Source organism: Perna viridis, chromosome 2, assembly GCF_037379345.1.
Source record: "Perna viridis isolate PV_CMFRI_1.1 ecotype Kerala chromosome 2, ASM3737934v1, whole genome shotgun sequence".
Classification (NCBI taxonomy): domain Eukaryota; kingdom Metazoa; phylum Mollusca; class Bivalvia; order Mytilida; family Mytilidae; genus Perna; species Perna viridis.
Genome location: NC_142446.1, coordinates 34,696,739 through 34,717,809, shown reverse-complemented (window position 1 = coordinate 34,717,809; position 21,071 = coordinate 34,696,739). Strand labels below are relative to the sequence as shown.

Here is a 21,071-nt window from a genome sequence, read left to right as displayed (position 1 = left end):
ATCCTTACCTTTACATCATGGAAGCTGTGATATAATTCAATTTCATTGATAAAACTAAGCCACAGTGAACGGCGTATACCCGATTTTTATATGCAACTCGGCGAGTGTTCTTGAAAAGAAGAGGACGCTTACCCTACCGGTATACCTGGTTCATGCTCCTAGTTATTAGTGGAGTCAAAGTTACTTGTTTACTTTAGTTTTATTTCTTCAAACGTGTTATTTTGGTTATTTTATATTATTTGTTATATGCGTCTGTTTTCCCTGTCTAGTCTATATCCCTGAATTATATTAAAATCTGTTGGAAGAATCCTTTGCTTATATAATTTGTTCCAGCATTCAACCAAAATATCAATTTCTTACGTCATCAATAGGGAGCCCCCAAATCTCTCTTAGAAGGATACAAAAATAAAAACAGTAAAAACATGTTTGATTTGTTGTTGTTTTTGTTGTGTTTTTGTTTTTGTTTTTGTTTGTGTTTTTGTTTGTTTCTTTTTTTGTCTTTTTTTATTTTATTTTTTTTTTTATGTTTTTTTTTGTTTTGTTTTGCAGAACTTCCGTATGTAACACAGAATCAACCACTCATCAACAAACTAGCTATGTAACTAACATTTTAAAATAGGTATACATGGTATACATCATATAGTTGCATTTGTATATTTGTAGACTGCTAACATTTTCCTGACTTCTGAAAAGAAATCTTCTCTACATATCCGATTTATAAGTTGTATAATTCTAATAAACAATTTAAAACAACAAAATTTACCCATTAATTGACTTGTATTCTCTCAAAATTCTACTATTTTAATGACAAGGTAAAACAACACATGTACATTAACCAATATGTTGTAGTTTTATAAAAATGATAATTGAATTTGAATGTTGTTTTTCAGTAGTTTTACATGCTTTTACTCAATTCTGCTATGAATGCCTTAATTGTATCGTTGGCTTAAAAAAGATAACATTCAGAGAGATACAAATATAACTTTATATAATACTTTTAATTCACGTAAGTGGAATCATAATTATAGTACCTACTATATATTCATTAAAATGAATTATAAAATGACGAAAGCATGAGACCATCCTTCAAAATGCTAATAGTCGTTAAAATTGCGTCTCTCGGCTTTCATTGGAAACATTGCCTGACATAAAAAGAATCAAACTGCTTGTTTAAACAATGAAAAGATCCGAATTTGTGAAAGTCACACTGATTATATATTTAAGATGTAAACAGTGAAGACAAAGACGATATAAAAATTCTTATCTCTATACGAACAAGACATGTGAGCAAATTAGTACAAAAGCGTTTCTTCTGGATAACACGTTTAGAACCTTATCACCAAGACGATTCGCCATTTTCCAACATGTTTGAGCACCAATGTCAATGCCGCAAATGTACATGTAACAGTGTAAGAATATATCCTTTTATTCAATAATAAACAGTATTGAATCGACCATTTCTCTTTCCCTTGAAGTAGTCACCCAGTTCGTGAAGGATCTCATTTTTTGGTTCGGTTGCAGTATATCTGTGATGCTGAAATGCTGCAAAAGAAAGAAAAAAGTTAGTAAAATTTTGAAATCTTTAAAATTATCACAAGCATGAATATCAGAGTTGACATCGAGACTGGATAAGTTTAACGGAATAAGTATTGACGTCAAATATGTGGTGGCCAACATTTCTATAGGTCTTTTATATTCTGTTTTCTTTTTGTTTTATATTTTTTTGACAAGCCATCAAATACGATGGAAGAGGATCATCAAAACATTACAACATGTATCTTATGAATTAGACAAGTCAACTACAAAAGTTACAAAATGTCAGATTTGGGCCCGACTTTATATATATTTATGTGTTCATTGAGGGACTGTCGATGAGCATACATGAGATATACTTTCGCGAGAACTTGGCTAGAACAAAAGAATTTTCCTCGCGGAGGTGTCTATCGAACATGCTCATCAACCAACCTACAGTTGACACGAAAGGGTCTACTCTGAAAAACAAAATGCTTTTTGTGAGAAGAGTAATGTTATAAGTTTAAACCTAAAATCAAAGTAAATAAACGTATGTGTACTCTAGGCAGGCGAAAATTTTAAAGACGTACGTTGTCGTTGTTCGTTGACATACACATCATTTCATCACGTTTGTTTTCATATAAAATAATGTTTTTTTAAGACGGTTGATAACTGTATGTCAAAAATATTTTAAAAAATGTATTTAGACGACCCAAAAAATACTATTTTAATTGCGCCTTATCTGATAATTCGTCCAATTTTGTGATATATATTTGACCTACACATCTTTACCAAATACATATCCTAATTTAACAAGAGACACTTAAACCCAAAGAAAATGATAGAATTTAATTTATTTTTTAATTGTTAGTACATACCTATATACTGCTCAACTAAATGATTTGTTAGAGTTAACTGTAACGCAAAATTTGCCAAGGGCATTTTTTCTCATAATGAGATTCAAAAGAACATAACTCGTATTAACTCTTCAAACGCAAAACAGTTTCAACCTGTTTAATATAGTTTCCGATTTAAAAATGTACAATGGGCTTTCATTTGAGTCGAAGATGTACTTATTGATTTTGCATGAAGTCATTGTAAGCGATTTGCCTTGCATTTTTGCTTCTTTGGTTGAATTTTTCTTGAAAAAACCTCATTAATATCAATAGTTAAGCCATTCATTTCAAAATTGCTGACTTTTCAACATAAAAAGAAGCTTGACAACGTTATCCACAAACATTACTAATAACGTATTTGTCCTTCTCATCCGATAAAAAATACACGGATAGAACAGATTTATTTAGATTTTAATTTCCCATGACCCATATAGTTTTAATATGTGTAAATCATCTGTGTAAACTTAAGGATTTCAAAGCATTAAAAGCTTTTATACAAATTAGAATAGAAAATAGTTGGAGATATTATTGTAACACGGAACAAGAGAAATTAATTACAAAAAGCTTTTCTGTTGTATTTAAGAAGCAGACTTAGCAAAATTTTAGCATGAAGTCTAATTTGTTGAAAAGTTACTTATACTTTTTCTTTGGAAAGAGGAAACGAAACCTACCATAACTCCCTCGCTATATAGTATATCACCCAACACTGAGAAATACTTTTAAAAACCTCGGGAAAATAACCGATATATTTTTTTATGTTTACAATTGATATGAGTAATTAGCCCACTACACTACGCCTACAATAACGGCTGACCAAATATGTCGACTCAAATACTCAACGAATGACGCATACATTTTTGTCGAGAAAATAAAGGCCGACATAACATAACAGTCATTTCTAAAAAAAATAATTTAAGTATACAATTTAACGAGTATATTATCAAAAAGCTTGGTGCATGAGATGACGAACACAACTATTTGACTATTCAGGAAGCTTATTATTCCTAAAATTGAATTATAATCTAATAAAATTTAGGAGAAAATGCACATTAAACATATATGTTGTAATTGATTAAGCAGGAAAATCGTAAACAAATATGATTCACAGGATATGATTTTTTTGTTTATGAATAGTCATGCAATTTGAATATGTAATTTATTTGGTGAACTTTTTACGTGATCATAGCTGAACATGTGAATTGAAATGGGAAATGTAAATACTGTTTCAAGGAATAATGTTTTGTTAAAAGGAAACAGACCGGTCTTAGTCCGCGAGTTTGGTCTGCAAGTTAGTCAGATGTCAGACTATAACATAGGTATCATATATGCATATTTGCTCCGTTATTCCAGTTATGAATTGTTTTACAAGGCAATAGCAGTACTCATTAAAGCTCACTGATGCTGTTTCCGTTGTATTCTACAGATTTACAAAAGTTCCGAGTGTAACAGGGGTGTAGAATCATCTCCGCGTAGGCAACTGTTCGCTTTTTATATAAATGATATTGCGTTGATGTAGCACAGTGTTAATGATGTTATATTACTTCTTAATGTTATGCAACTGTACTTTCATCCGTTCTGACATTTTCATCATTTATTTCGTTTTTATTAATATCGATCATTTTCATGCGTCGCCATTTCTAATCATTTGCATTAAACGAAAAGGAACATATCGGTTTTTCAGGAATTAGTTTTTATGACAATAATTTAAGGAAGAAGTACACTTGCCTGATATGTCATAATCTCAACAATAAACACATTCGCATAGTTATAACAAACGCCTACTTAACAATACAAACATGTTTTGTTAGATATGGTTTCTAGACTATGCTTTTGAAGTTTCTGCTTCCTTTGTTTTAAATATTCTAACTTATGTCAAGAGATGTCGTGAACTCTTTTTAAAATTTTACAATCGTCTTAATACTTTATTCGATATTCATTATTCTGCTGCAGACAACAAAAAACATTTTCGTTCAGCGACCTTATAAACCTGATCGATAAAGGTTTATATAAACGTTATTTCAAAGTTATAATACTATCCAGGGAAAAATAAATATTTAACAAATTAGAAAAGGGGAAAGGAAAGAATACTATATCATAACTAAAATAACGATCCGGCAAGTACTTACAATTATTATTACATACTTATTACAGTGCGATACAAGAAACGTACTTTACAAATTGACTCGTTGTCTCGAATGGGTATCCTTTTTATTTAACAGAGTCTGATAAGAGGATGTCCAAGTAAATATCAGACCGATCCTGTGATGTGGTTGGCACTTGGTTAATATAATTCAATTGAAATTGTTGTTCCATTGTAATGTTTATAACATATATATAGCAAATAGTATAAAGATTTTTTAATGCGACAATGGAGAACAATTTTAAAGTTCCCTATGAAATCAACCAAATTTTGCACAAAATGAAAGAGTCATTTCCCTTTTTCAATGAATTTCAATGCTTTCTACGCAATTCATTTTTCTTTATCCGTTGCAGTTGTTCAAGAACCAATATTCAACTTTGAAAAAAAATGCATTTGCGATACGAAATGGATGAAATGCTTTTGAAAACAATTTTTTTCATGTGCAACCAACTGTTGGTTTTTGTGTAGACACCCTCTTAATAAGATATATCATAGAGCATGATGATTTGGGGGAATGTACAAAGAGTAATTAGTTTGGTGAGGTTTAGTGTACAATACGGGTTGTTCAAGTATTTACAACTCTGATAAGCATCTATGATCTTATATTTTAACCAATATTGCTCTTACTAGACTAATGACTAATGTTGATTAGTATTTTGCAAAATATAGCAAATAGTTCATGATGCTGATGGTCATATGGCAATATATTGACCAGTTAGTTGCCATAAAAATTATATGGGACGAAGCGTAGTAGAGGTCCATTTAATTATTAGGCGCGACATACGCAACTTTTTAATTTTTGACGTCACGTTCTTAATTTGAAAGCGAGGCGCATAATTAATTACAAATCTTAAAAGCATGATACCCTCTTGTATTTCAAACAAAAGAGGCGGCTTATGATGACATTTTTTTGTTTTCGATTTTGAAAGTGGATAACTGTATAGTCCATTTAATTTCTAATGAAAAAAATCTTTGAATATAAGATTTTGTCGAATTTTAGCCTATTTTATTTCAAATCATCTAGAAATAAAATAAGTATCCAACTATCCCGAATGGAATTTTTTTTATCAATATATCTATCTCATTTGTATGAGTTACCAGGTTATTTTAAAATGTTTGATATTTCAATATAGATTTAAAAAAAAAGTAAACATTTAGTTGATTAGAAAATACATGTAATGACCTATTGTATATAACAAAATGTATCACATGGCAAGCTGAAATACACAAAAATCAATCACAATCCTAAAATAAAACTGTTAACACATGGCGGATTTTTTTAATTATAGGTAATATGATTTTTCTTAATTAGGTATTAATTGTTTTCGGGAATTAGTGTCATAGTTTGTATGATGTTAGAAATGTATCAGCCAAAATAGATTACTTATGATGCAAGTCTGATTTTTTTCCAATATACTATAGAAAATGAAGGGACTAAAGTACTGTAAACCGCTTTCTGCAATCAATCTGCTTTTGCACAGTTTTAAATTTGCAATGATCGGATTTCATATTGTATCAAAATGTTCTACAAAGAAAATATTCTTACCGGAAATAGCGAAAATATAAGTGCGTGGAAAATGTCAGCATATTAAACTCAATGCAAATGATCAAAATCATATAAAATCATGTTACAGTACTTACACATATTTTCTGTTGAATGACTCCATTCTGTCTAGATTGTCAATTGGAAAATGTAAAAGACCCCATCTCGGGTTATGTGTTATTATAAATTGTAATATAAACCTCCTATTGAGTAAAACAATTTGATCTCAGTCCTGTCCATGCACACAACCAACAATTTTCACTAGTTGTTTGATTATTTTACCAGAAATAAATATTTTTTCCTTTCTCAAACAAAAAAGGCTTCCTCTGAAGAATTGAACTTTATCAAAAATTTATCTTTATTCTTTCATGAATTCCTTTTAGTCCAAATATACCTTAAGTTCTACCATATTTGTTTGTATTTAACTTTTTATACATCTGTTTTTCTTTTTCCACAAATGAAACAATATCAGAAATTTTCACTAAGTTTATATCCGTTTATATGCCATTGCTACAGAAAAATAAACTATTGAAAATAAAAATTTGTCAGGTTTTTAGAAAAGACACTAAAGACTGGATCTAGTTGATTCCTAATATAATAAATCATCATTCAGTGAAAAAAGCACAATTAAAATGAATTTCATAATTCGAATGTCAATGAAACCTAATTCTAATAAATATATATATATATAGTAATGGATCTGTATAATCATCTATAAAGGATTCAGCGAATGCTTCCTTCTATGTTAGAGTTCTAAAACTTAAACACTAAACAGATGGCCTTTACGAAATTCATTATTAAAAAAAAATGTTTAATTTTTTTTGCGTGTTGAACAGACCTAATAAATATGGTTTCCATTTTGTACATTAAAATAGTATTTCTGACCCGGCATGACCTAAAAATTTAACTCAAAGAGATACCTTGTGTTTCTTTAAATTTTAACAAAGAGTTAAAAACGTGGCTTAATGGATTATTGATAGGAATCAACGTCTTCTTTCGACATATAAAATATTGTGCGTATTTCCGAAGAAGAGTTCTAATATGACGTCCTTAACAGGCTTTGAGACCACAACTGTGGTCGATTTTCGGTTGCTATATAAGCAGCATGCGACTTATTTTGCGTGGCTTGTGTGTGTGTGTATACTGTCCACCTTAATCATGTAAACAAACACACGTGACATTCCGATGTGTATCAGCTGTTTTCATTCATTTCAGTAGCGTGAATAAACATCAATTCATATTTAATAAATATATTAAACTTTATGTTTTTAAAAAAATGTATTATATTCCCGTAAAAATCGCTTACACACATACTCGGTAGCATTCGACACGAGCCACGTGCGCCATCATGTATGAAAACAAACAATAACAATCGTCAATGAATGAGACATTGTACCTGTCCATGTGTGAACACTATGACATTATAATGCAAATGACTATTGTCATATATCGTTCTACTTAATTCGCCCTTTCTTTCATTATAAAAAAACAAAGCAAAGTTGCGTTCACTAGCGACTATTTCAACTGATATAGCTAACGTAAAGTGTACAGCCAAATATGGACAAATGTAGCGTGTCTAATGTTACCGTAATAGTTTACGAAATGTAAGAAGTACCTTTATTGTCCTATTAGAATCGACATAAATCACAGAATCTTAATTTTATAATTGTTTTACCACGGGCTGACTATTTATGCCAACGTTTTCTTAAATTTATAATGTATTATGAAGTTAAATAACCAACTGCAGTACCTGTGTACGTCAGTAGAAAATGCAAGAACAGACAGAACTGTTAATCCTTAAATCATATAAGGAATGCAAATCTCCATATCCTGTACACGTGTTTCTTGGAGTTACCTCTCATTAGAAGCATAAGAATCAAATAGAAGGGAAGATCTAAATCTAAAAATAATGTTTTATAAGAAGTGCTCAAAACCAAAAGTATCGAAATAGGAAGCCAAATTCAGGATCAAGAGGTTTTACCGTACAAGGAATGAAGCTTTGGTATTTTATGAATTCCAGTTTTGTACATGTAATAATAAAAATGTTGATATTTTATTTGATATTATATGTACCTCTGTCGCGAAACGGCAGACGTTTTTTTTTCATCTCTCACTAACCGCTGCCGACAGCCCTTTCGAAATTCTCGGGCGTTAATCAAATCATGTGTCATTTGACAATCGGAACACATCGCCTAAAATCTTTCACATTTTCCCGACTTTGAAAGATTCTTGCATCTTTTATATGGCTGACTGCAGCGTCTAAAGTAAAACTGAAGGTCAGACGCTGTTCGGAGTTTGACGAATAAAATGCAATAACAAATAAAACAATCCTTCTTGAATATAAACTGGTTTAACAGACAGACAATTGTGTAACGATCTACAGTGTACTTAATGTTGCCACAATTTAACTGATTTTTATTTTTGATTTCCAACATTCAAATGAGGATACTTTTTTAAGAGTAGGCATATACATAACTCTTACTAATTTAAAAAGGATCAGTCCATTCTTTTATATCTTTAGATTAGACTTCCACGAAACGGAAATATGAAATTTGTATTTCTTGGAAAACAAAACAAGTATTTCAAAGTGCATAATCTCATCAGAAGTAGATACGAATACAAATTCCGACCAATTATTAAAACGAGGCATTTGTCGGCACTTTCGGTCTTAGGTGTAAAGCGCAAAAAGCAAACAAAGCTAGACGTTCGTGTGCCCATTTTATTTAATCTTCTAAAACATTTTGTAAACTAGTTACGCCTTATTTGTTGTACCTCAACATACGAAGAAGCTCTTTTTTCTCGGCGTTCTTTTTGGAATTTTTCGCTCTCCTTAGGGTTAGGGAAATTGGGTCAAATACAAGTAACCGGTCGGGAACTTATGCTATGTATATCAATGACGTGCAAATATATGATTCAGACTAAGGGCGCGAGTAAATGCATTGCATAGTTCTTAAACAGTTTAACAACTTTTAAATTGTTTGACCTTAAATCATTCACAGCAGGCTGAAAGATTTTATGTCTAAAAGAAAACCTAAAGAGTTTTCTTAAAATATGTTATTGCTCAGATACTAAAATATATATACATTTTGATGTCTCGAATTTAATACGATATCAGTTTTCTTTCGTTCTGAAAAAAAAATCCCGACTTTTTGTGAGGTATATAGGCATTTATGAACCACATTGGTTCAGAATAAGGACGCTACAGAGGCTTGAACTACAATGCATTGGTAGTACCGATACATACCCCCCTCCGCCTTGGTCGTTTGTGATGTCCTACGCAATTTTTGTTAAGTCAAAGGAATATGGCCTGGAATCACTTTAATATGGTAGCAGATTAAGGACGATAAGTTGGTTGCAAGAAAACCAATAATCTTTTTTTCAGGGATTGAACAAAGCTGACTAAGGTTAAAAATATTATGTACAAACACAAGAAATATTTGGTCGGAAATACTAATGAGAAACAACAACTATTTATCGAACACAATGCAAACAACTGTGGAAAATTAATATCAAATGGAATAGCTACACAATATTTTGGTAGTTTTTTTTTTTTTTTTTTTTGGAAGGGGGGGGTCATCATAGAGTAAGTATGGTCATTTGTGATTATTAAATAGACCAGTGATTGAATTGATATAATTTCGGATCAATCGGGTTCGATGTATTTGAGAACTGCCTCTTCCTCTTGTTATGTTTAGTTTACGCTAACATAGTGATATATATTTTCTGCTTTAACCATTATACTACAGTATTCGTCTTTATAATTGGCCAGCCTACAAATATTTTAATGAGTATCCTATTATTCGTGTCATTGTCAATCGGCAACAAAACGACTTGTCATTGTGAAATTGTGTTAAAGGGTGCATTTACGATGACAATCATGATCAAATAACAAGTAATCCCTACGACCAGAAATTGTGATATAATGTCATTGTATATAAACCATAATTGATAACAGCTGCTTTTCTTGTGGAATATAAACGCAGTTTTTTAACAAATAAATGCCACAAGGTACAAAATGATGCTTTAGGGTGTTCAGGAAGTGAAAATACGAAAAGAACCATCCATTGAACTTTTTCGTCTATGAGCTTGGTTACATTGATATTTTAATTAGCTCCTCCGTCGGAGTAGTGTCAGATTGTTACATCATCAATTTTCTTGGTTATTAACTTGCCAATATTCATCCATTTTAGTCAGACTTTTTTCAAAATAAACAATAAAATTCCAGATATTTTTTTTTTATTTTTGTTGAAAGCATGAAAATTAATAATAGAAATAATAATAACTTCCACTAGAATCTTGGTTCCCTTGATTATTTTGTTTCAAAGAGTATGCACAAATGACTTAAGTTGTATATTTATCATTTAATTATCTCGAGATTATAATTGTTAAGATCGCAACCCATCTTGTTGAAACAGTTCCATTCTTTTTATTTTTTTAATTTGATTCCTCTACCTTTTTCCAAAAAATAATTTTTGGATTTTCTTTCAAGACAAAACTACTATTTCAGTTCAAGGAAAACATCAATATCTTGACGATTAAGGTTTAAGATATTCCAAAGTTCTTTTACTTTGGGATCAACGGTATAGCTAACTTCAATCTCCGAATGACAATTAAGTTTTGATTTGTTGTATGTTTTGTTTATGTTTATATTTACACCCTATAAGAAATGTTTCAAAAACTATTTATTCTTTTCTTATTTATGTTTTTTTTATTCGAACTGGCAATCATTTATTATCATTCAAATCGTTTAATCATTTGTTGCAGAACCTTATTTTTTTCAAATAAGTGCAACATAATTTGACTCCTACGATGATAATTTCTGACATAATATAAATCAAAGAAAACTATTTATTTCAATTATCATCGGCATCAAAAGTATCAAATTAAACACCACATGCTAACTCAATCGCATTCGAGTAATTGACAATTTCAAAAGCTAAGTAAAATAAGGCGCTTATAGATTATTATTATTTTTTTTTTATAAATCGTGAGTGTATACGGTTATTCATATATGAAAGCAGTATTGTAAAGTTGACTTCTCTGATGAAGGTTCTGCCCTATGTTAACGTTTCTGTCGTTTCCGGTGTCCAGAACACTTTGCGATTTTCAGAAACTTTTTTTACAGAAAATTTACTGTGAGGCATCAGCTATTATTTAGATTAGCTTAAATCGATATTGCGACAAGCACTTGTAATTGAAATAATTTATGATATATAGATCTTTTTTAAATTTGCAGTCAAAAGTTTATTGAGCTTTCTAAATTATTTCCGATAAGAGTATTTGGAACTACTTACCTGTGGCAATTTGTAGTGGCTTTAAAATGTTTTCCAGTAATAAAGTTTCTTGGTGTCTACAGTTAACATGTCCAAGTAAAAGGGTCAAAAGTAATCCTATTGCAAGACTCGTCATTTCTTTCCTCTGAAATTGAACAAGCAGCTTTAAATTCAACCTAGACATGCCTACACTAACGAATCGAGCACTTTCTTGCCTACGCTGTGTGCACACCTTTCATCGAATGTGACGCTACATCGACCTTTATCTATAGGGATTATGATATCCCATTGTTTTTCCCAAGCATGTGATTTTTTGTCATTAATTCAACATTAATGTTTGAGATTATGAAAATTTTATTTATTATGTTCACTTCACAGAACGTTTCTCCCTTAAGGAATTCGTAAAAGCATCCTTTTTTACTCCATGCTTGACGGTTGTAAATCTTAATTTGTTTTTTAGGTTTTCACTTTAGTTGTCACGAACCAAATGTCATGACTTATGCCATTAGAAAAGTCGGATTATAACAATAAAATAATGATTTAACTAATCCAGCCTCGGGGAATCAAATTAAAGTATCCTCGTTTTTTTAATCAGTTGGAAAAACGAAAGTTATATAAAAAAAATTGAAAGATTAAAGAGTGCCAAAATTTGGTTCTTCAAAATTTTGACATGTATTCTATGTAAAACCATGCTAATTTTTATTTGTTGGTAAACACATCATAATCGTTTTGTCTTAAGATGGATAACGATTGTTGGTAAAAAAAAAAAAAAGAAGCAGAACCGATCTTATTTCATTATCCATTAATTACCTGATTATTTTTCTTTCGTCTACCCCGACTTGATTTTTTATGAGCAACTGGGCGGGTGTTTCTAGAAAAGCAGAGGACGCTTAACCTACTGGTACACCTGGTCCATGCTCCCAGTTTTTAGTGGAGTCCGAGTTGCTCATTTGCTTTTGTTACTTTGTATGTTTGATTTTATTTTCTTTATGTTCTTTGTTGTGTATGTCTGTTTTCCATGTCTGGTCTTTGTCCCTGGATTACATTCTTTTGATTACCGCTATAACATTGGTTCCCTTGGTTACGATTACTCTTAGATAAACAAAACACTAAAATGTATTAGTGATGGGTATTTTAACAGCAGTGATGAACATTTATAATCTTAAACATGTGTGTCATAACCCCAAACGAGTTGACAATTCACTGTTTGTTAATCTAAAAAGGACAGACCGTGTTTTAAACATAAAATGAGAAGAAAAAACATATTGTTAACAAGGAAAATTTCTATTTAAAAAGACTTGTTTCCTATTAAAATTTCGATACATCGCAGTAGTTATATAGTTGAAAATATTCAAATTATGGACATCGTCTTTTATTTTTATTTCTACAATTATAAAGCATATTCCACAGTAATAAGAAAAATAGGTATAGTTGTGATGTTTTGTGTTAACGAATGTTTTTTTAACGTAGAAATAATGACGTAAAAACCAACAAACGAAGCACAACTCAAAGAATAAATAAATAACGAAACTAAAAATATGAATATCACTACGACTAAGGCTTTGTTTTTTAAAGGTAAAGACAAATTATAGTTCATTTTGTCACTCGGTTGATTTTTATAATCTAGAAAAATGCATGAAATCAGAAAGTCTCATCCTTACTCCGTCGTCTTACTTATAAATACCATGTTTGGAAAAGTAATAGGACAGGGTTTTCTAGATTAAACGAATATTTCTGATTCTCTACCTGGGGCTTCTACATCAAAATATCCAACACATGATAATAATATGGTTTATAACATATGATAATCATATGAAAACGAACATGATATGATAACAATACGTTTCAGTTTGCATATGATTATAGCATGATTACAATTAACATAATGAATTTGAAAGCCTTAAATCCCAAGCCTCGCAATGGTATGGTATGCAACTCTAATATGTCATTTGTCCTGGGAATTTACAGTGGAATATCCTTTTGTAACATGTACGATAATGGAAACTTTAGACGTGGTTAGCGAAATCTGACGTTTTATTCGGTAACTGTATTAGTACCATATTTCCCGGGCGTTAAATGTGTAAGAAACATAAAAAAAAGTTACATGTATTACTATAATACTATATATCGTTGTGTCTATTCTTAGTTTCTTTAAGTCTCTATGAAAAAGTGAGTTTTCTTTTCTTTTCACCACTTAGATATCCTTTAAGTGATCATGTACATTTTTATCGATATTATTACAACAATGGGCTGTGCAAAAGTAATCATGTTTAAAGCGTATGTTGTTTTCCTAACTGTTCTTTATATTTATTTTATTTTGATAAATCTCTTTCTTTCTGTATATTTTTTACGATATGTGCATCTCGGAGAGCCCATAATCAGAAAGGGTGCAGTATTCATGCTATAATTGCTCTCTCAGTAATACTAAATTGCATGTAAATCCATATTTTGTCACTTTCTGTATTGACATGTTTTAAATATTTTGTGTTATACGACTTTCTATTTTTGAACTCATATTTCAAATGCAACGTGTTAATTAAAGATATCAAAATAAAATATATCTTTGAAAGTCAATGTGAGTGATTGCAAATGTTCCATTTTATGTCAAAATGGCGTTCGTTAGATTATGATATCTAAATCTAGCCATCAAATTCTAAAATCAACGCAATTAGAAAATCTTTCCGGTTACTATTTTGGCCATGTGACGCAAATATATTATGTATCAACCCGGAGGTAGGTGGTAGACATTGTTGGAAACTGTTGACAATTACTTCAGAAGTTCAAGTTTAATCGTAATATTCTTTAATTATTTCCTATCAAGTCCATAAAATAACATTCTGCATGTTTCATACAAAATCACTTTTTGCCCGCGTTCTGGGACTACATCGTCGTTCCTCCTTTTTACAAGAGGATTATTTTTCATTTTGACAGTTTACTTGATCTTGCATTCCCAATGTGCCAATATCAAAAATAATTTCAGAATAAATATTAATAGTTTCTTTCACTGACAATTTATATTTATCATTGTTCAAGTATTAGTATAAGCAAAGAAATACATTTGTTTTGCTGGGTTACTTTCAAATAATCAAAACTAGCGAAATACAGACACAAAAATTATAAATATCTCGTAAACAGATCCGACATTTTTTTTTCTTTAATATTTCATTGTATGCTTATGTTTTAAATATTGCTGCTATTTTTCACTCGTACACAGTTACCATTGCATTAATGATATATCATATATTGATATGATATTCAAGCGATTTCTGAATTGATGTTACCTCTATTTTCACAGAAGGTTTTGAGATACAAAAGAATCTTTATGAGTTCCGTCATAAAATTAAAATAAAGTGGCTACATGGTTTGCTTATTGTGTTTTCCTTTTGGCAATTTTATTTGTATGAAGTTTCTTACAAGGAAAATAACCAGTAAGAGCCACACAACATGAGCTGAGAAAAACTTTGTGCAAAATAAAGAGATGCACTACAATGTCAAGATGAGGCTACCCTCAAATTAAACATGAACCTGGTGTGATATGTACGTAACCAGAAATATAAGCAACAACGTAGGACTTGTCAAATCTAGCTTTATTTTCAAACTATGAAACAATTCCTCTGAGTAGAAACGCAGACTAAACTCATGACTCAGTTGGTTTGTTGATACCAAACGAACAAACGGACATGACAATTGATGTTTAGTCTATCTTTTATTAGAGTATTGCATTATCATTTTTATTACAAGTAATGAATTTGTTTCACTGGTAAATATAAATAATGAGTTTACCAGGAGTTTTAAAGGCAATGTGAGAAAAGATCAATTGGTTGTTCTTTTCCATAAATGTGGCACGTTTTGGAGTGCTAGTTCAGACGCCACGGTCCTCATATCATTTAAGCACGTCAACCAACCTCATGATTTAGACCTCAAACAAACCGGCAGTCACTCAACACTATTCGTATGGTGCGTACCTCTGGTAGCGGAATTAAGACAGGTTTGCTGTTACTGTACCATTAGTTTATACTCTACCACATATAGAAATGTTTCCCTGTTGACTGACGGAGAAACACTGACTTCCGATATTTAAGTTTTTGGTTTGACTCGACCGCGGATCGAACCCATGTATTATCGCACTCGAGGCAAATAGGTAGACAAATGAAGCTGTTTTACTAAATAAATAAGAAGCGTTCAACCGTTAAGCGCCAGGAAATGACTTAAAACATCCAGTATGGCTATGCTTTTACATGGGACTTATATGCGTAAGCCAGATGCATGACTATGTTTTTTTTTCTTTTTTCTTTTTTGTTTTTGTTTTTTTTTGTTTTTTGTGTTTTTTTTTAGACGTGTTTAGACGCTGCTTAGACGGGTTTGCTTCCATGTATTTCTACAAGTCGAAGAATTATTGCGCTATTAGTATTCATTATTATTACATACCACACTTTCTAGAACTGTTCTATGATACATTTAGAACTGTCCTAGAGCTCTTCTAACAGTTCCCCTGAGAGGTTAGTATTGATCTTATCTGTAGCATTCAAAAGTGTAGGTCATGAAACGTTGTTTTCTGGTACAGTTTAACATTGGAGAAAAGAATATTTTGTCAAGAAACGTCACATATTCCGATGGCAGCGCAGAACATGTTTCTCTTCCAGAGCACCTGATGCCAGTCCCGGTTCTTTGTGGGAGTTCGAATTGCTATTGTTTTTTTTTTCGAATGACGTCTTGTTTAACTTATTTACAAATTTGTATTTGTATTTTTTTTATTTCGTTCCCTACATTGTGTATGAATATTGTTTGTTTCACGTATTCAGGTTAAAGCCATATTTTTTATTATCACGTATTTGAATGTTCCCACTGCTGACTCTTCGGTATATTTTTTGCAGATATTTGTAAAGTAACAAAAGTGGGAGCATTTACAATATATGTTGATTGCACGATATATTCACTCAAAAAGATTAAAGAAGAACAATTATTTTCATATGGATGTTTCAAACAATATGGTTAATATCCAAGAATATCCCAGCGACATGCGTTATGGGTTCAGCCGTGCGATACGACATATTCGATGAGAGGTAGATTGATCCCGGAATTGTTCATCGAATAAACAAATGTTGTAACTTTTCCGATGGGTTTCCCTTGATATACCCCGATTCATTGACCAAGACATGCTTTTCCAATTTGCATTTTGTTTTGTTTTTTTCGGAACAATATTCTGTGTAAAACATTTCGGATTGGTTCGTCTTACCTTTTCTAGGCATAATTTCAATGTAACAGCCCAGAAGATTGTTTATGATACACCTTTAACAATCAATTGTCGTGGTATTCCTTTTCGTTATATTGTTCATGCCATTAGCGATCAAATGTTAATGTTTATCTTCTTTGTAGATATTTCATGTTATACCTTTCCCGACTTAAATGATTCACCTTTCCGAATTAGGTTTATTTGTACCGCTTCACTTTTGCTGATAGATTACCTCTAACTTTTTATACAGAAAGGAAGCGTACATCCTGTGAACCCCTTTGTCACTTTCATAATGGTACTCTTGTATATAAACTGGTACTATGTGATGATAACAATAGAGGATTAGAATTGGCCGTATGTCGAATCTCTTTCGAGCGTTTTTTGCTATTTTGCCCGATTTTACTATTTTTTGTTTTCTTTAAGCTGGCGCACTGAACCGGTGTTTTCTAAATTAAATCTGAATCTATTTTTAAAAAATACATACTAAATCAATAGGGTTTTATTCCGAATACTACATACCCCAGTGCTCCTCTTTAACGTTTGATATGGTTGAATTTGTAAAAAAAAAAGACATGCCGCCAATTGTGATTAAGATCAATACAGATTTTCATTGCGCACCATTGCTTAAGAATACAAAAGTACTGATGTTCTATGTGTTGTACACGTGTTTCAATAAGCAACCTCTCTTCGTCAGCACTATGATAAAAAATACAAAAAGTACTCAAAACCAAAACTTTTGAAATAAGACGCCAAAATCCATCACCGAGAGGTTCTATCATGTGCAATACAAATTAAAGGATGAAGACTCTGTTTTAAAATTTGTAAAACTGCAATTTTTGAGAAATATGATAAATAAAATCTGAAATAATACGAGGTCAGGCAAATCGGTGTACTAAGTTGGCGAATACCTTCGGGAAACAATGGTCCACCATCAGTGGCATCGACTTAGTGGTTATTAAATACAAAATTTAAATGACGTCAAGAGTTTACTGACCTTCAGATTACGATCTTGATCGTTAACTTTCGTAGAACAGGTTGGTAGCACTACAAACTCGTCTGCATCTAGTCTTCAAACTTAGTAGCTAAAGGAAAAAAAATATCGAAATAAGTTTAATTAAACAATCATGTTGTTTATTAGATATGGTCGTATATGGACCAGTTGTTTGCAAAAACAAAAAAAACAAAAACAAAACACTAAAAAGGGGGATTGGACCGAGGTCTTTCTTACTTTTTAGGCGAACAATCGGATTAAACTCTACCATCCGATTGGCTGCAAAATCTTAATATATAAAGATTAGTTAAAATTTATTTTAAAGGGTTACACTTAACATTCAAGAGATCTTTAAATCCCAAAATCCAACAGGAAGTCTTGTTATATGTTTGCAAAACGAGGAGATTCATATACTATATACATGTCTTATAAACGTAAAATTGTTCTGTCGAGTATATAATGAAATCTTAAAAGAATAATATTTGAAAAAAGTAACCATCTCTTATTTGTAATTGTGCTATCTGTCGCGAATGGCTATTTTCAGAGTTAAGATGACACAATGTGAAGGCAGGTTAAAGTTCTCTCTTCTTCATACGGTATGAAGGTCAATACAAATTATCTATATATTAGTAATTGTGAGTTTGAACACACAAACGTATAAGCCTAATACTATATTTTTTTCAGATAATCAATTTCAAGAATTATGAATGAAAAATTGCTTTGACTTGGAAAAGCTACATGCTAGAAATCTAAAGTATTAAACACATATTCTGCCAAATTATTTATTACACAAATAAATTTAATTACCTAGGAAAACTTAATACCTAATGGGAACACAAAGAACAATTACAATATGTATGAGAAATGAAAACATCTCCTTATATATACACTCCGAATCTTCAAAAAACTTAAAAAGTAAAGTAAAATTCCTTATTGCCTTTTTGTTATATTTGATTAAATACAAAGTTTTCTAAATATTTCCGTAAACAATTCAACTACTGGAGCGCAGGTCTTAATTATTGTAACGTCCAATCAGCATTGGTTTAGCAAACAGATGTCATTACAGATCTTAATTATTGTAACGTCCAATCAGCATTGGTTTAGCAAACAGATGTCATTACAGATCTTAATTATAAAGAGTTAACAATTGAAGAACTTTCTACAAACTTCGCTGATAAATTTGCATATTTGTATCTCGTTGTCATAATTTATGATTTGTTTTATTCGACCAGGGAACTGGAAACTGTGCCCTATATGTAATACGTTTAGATAGATAAGGCATTTTCGGCTGTCATAACGATTTTCTTTCTTTCGCACCGGACATTAAGACACTACAAGTTACTTTTCTTAAAATGGACATTTCATAACAAAACAACTATATGGTGTGGTTGTAAATAAACAATACATTGTACTACTGACCTGCAAGTCCAAAACGAACTGAGTGCTTTCCGATAAAGGAATCCGGTCGGACACCACTTGAAATTATCAGTGAAATGAAAAATGGGCCAATTTCTATACATATGTATACATACACTGAATGATACACTCCGTGGGGAATATATGGGAACAAATATGTTGCATCAGGTTTACACAACATGAACGCCTCTCTGAAATCACGCGTCATGTTAGCCTTATATGTAGTCAAATCTTTGTAACTGATTTGTAGGTCGTAAAATGTGTCTGGCGTACATTCGTATATTTGTCAAGGAAAATATACAGATATAAAACAAGACATTGAATTTTTATTTGTCATGAAAGTTTTAATAGGATTTAATAGAAAGTCTGTTTGTTTATTGTATTAGCTTTATTCCCTTTAAGCTAAATGAAACCCTACGGAAGCTTAAAAGTATGAAAAAAAAACAACCCAATCATAAACGAACCTTTCTGTGGTTCGGAGACGATTTCTGTACTTTTCTATAAATTTTAATACAAACCATTTCGTCAAAGCGCAAGGATAAGTATGACAAAATACTAATTCCTTTGATGTTATCAACTGAAACGTTATTTGTGTTTCTTTGAACTACAACAAAGCGACTTTGTGAAGTAATTTGTTCAAACGAGAAACCGAAGGACAAAATATTCAGGTGATTGGAAATAACACAACTTTTTTCATTGTAAAATGCGTATTTTTTTTATTTTTTTTTTTTGCTTTTGTTCGTTTGATGTTCATGGATTTCTTTTTGTTTAAAGTTGTTTATATTTACTTGGTGTATGTACATAAAAAGAATGAATATTCAACTCACATAGTTAAATTTAAACATATAAACACGAAATGTATATAATTTTAGGCTTTGTCAATGAGAGAAGAGGATATTTTATTCAGATAGCATTTCACGTTAATGAAAATGAATGCACATATTTGTTGTTCTATCACTGATGTCTCGACCGCAATATGCGAGATTTCATATACTACACACTGAGCGTCTGTGACAAAAGTTCAAACAACAACTTCCTAAAGACTTATGTCATTTCCGAAATACATTACTTTTGAACCACTCATGTTTCAGGGCATATAAAATATAGAACGTCAATTAATATTTGTCCAAAGTTACCCAAGAGTCTGCAAACGAGTGTGTTGGCGCATTGGGGCTTACTCAATCGATCTAGATTCCTTACGAAAAAACTGTACAGCAAATATATTAAAAATAACCAATAAGCGCTGGACGCTTTTTATTGTTAAATTTGAAGTTTTATTTTCTCATTTCTGGTCTTCTTTTATATGTTTCTAAGAACGATGAAAAACTATACTAAAATAAAGTGCAATGTTATGCTTTGCTTATCTGTTGGAAATATCCTCCGATATGTTCATGTACAATTCAGTACACTGACGAAAACTCTAGGACTTTAGAAATTTCCTTGGGCGTGGAGTGGTGACTGGCAATTACTTATGCAGCATATTAAGAAAGACTTTTATTTGTGTAACCCTACAATGACTGAATTGCGTTCTATTACCACGTTTCCATCTAACCGTGCTTAGGTCCTATTATACAACAAATTTCGTAATAGCAATTGAGGAATATATTATTTCGAGATGTTTCCTATATTTGTTTTAAAAGCCTTCAAACTTCCACATTTGCGTCACTCTTATTTGCTTAGATTTACGCCTTATTGATACATATTTGTCACATTTGGGAGAGCTATTATACAGCAACAAGCGGGCTTTCCAAAGGGACTAATTGTGTTCCTCTCCCGGTAGCCTTTTTTTTGTATTCATACGAGAATGAGGATATTTAGAATCTCATAAAGAATAAAAGCTGCCAAATCCTTAATTTAATATGCAGATATATTGGTAATGTTTTGTCCCTTTACAATCCTTCTTTTTGTAAATGGTTCCCTTCGATTTATCCACCAGAGCTTGAGACAATAGGATAAGTTTGTTCAGCATCTTTTTGTATTGAATTCGACAAAAGTGGTAATCTCAGGACTAATATGCTAGACTAAGTACTAATTACTTTGATTGCCGCTATAAATATCTGCGTAACA

The 21,071-nt window shown here is 31.4% G+C and overlaps 1 long non-coding RNA gene across 2 annotated transcripts; it reads right to left on the bottom strand.

Moving 5' to 3' along the window:
* Positions 1 to 1,410: 1,410 nt before the first annotated feature.
* On the bottom strand, positions 1,411 to 19,255 carry LOC148624797 (uncharacterized). 2 transcript variants are annotated; one of them, XR_015919780.1, is made up of 4 exons: positions 19,121 to 19,255; positions 17,592 to 17,679; positions 11,386 to 11,509; positions 1,411 to 1,542 (listed from the first exon to the last, which is right to left on the bottom strand). It is a non-coding gene; the product is annotated as an uncharacterized LOC148624797 (long non-coding RNA). The 2 variants fall into 2 exon arrangements; XR_015919779.1 differs by having other exon boundaries at positions 19,008 to 19,165.
* Positions 19,256 to 21,071: the final 1,816 nt, after the last annotated feature.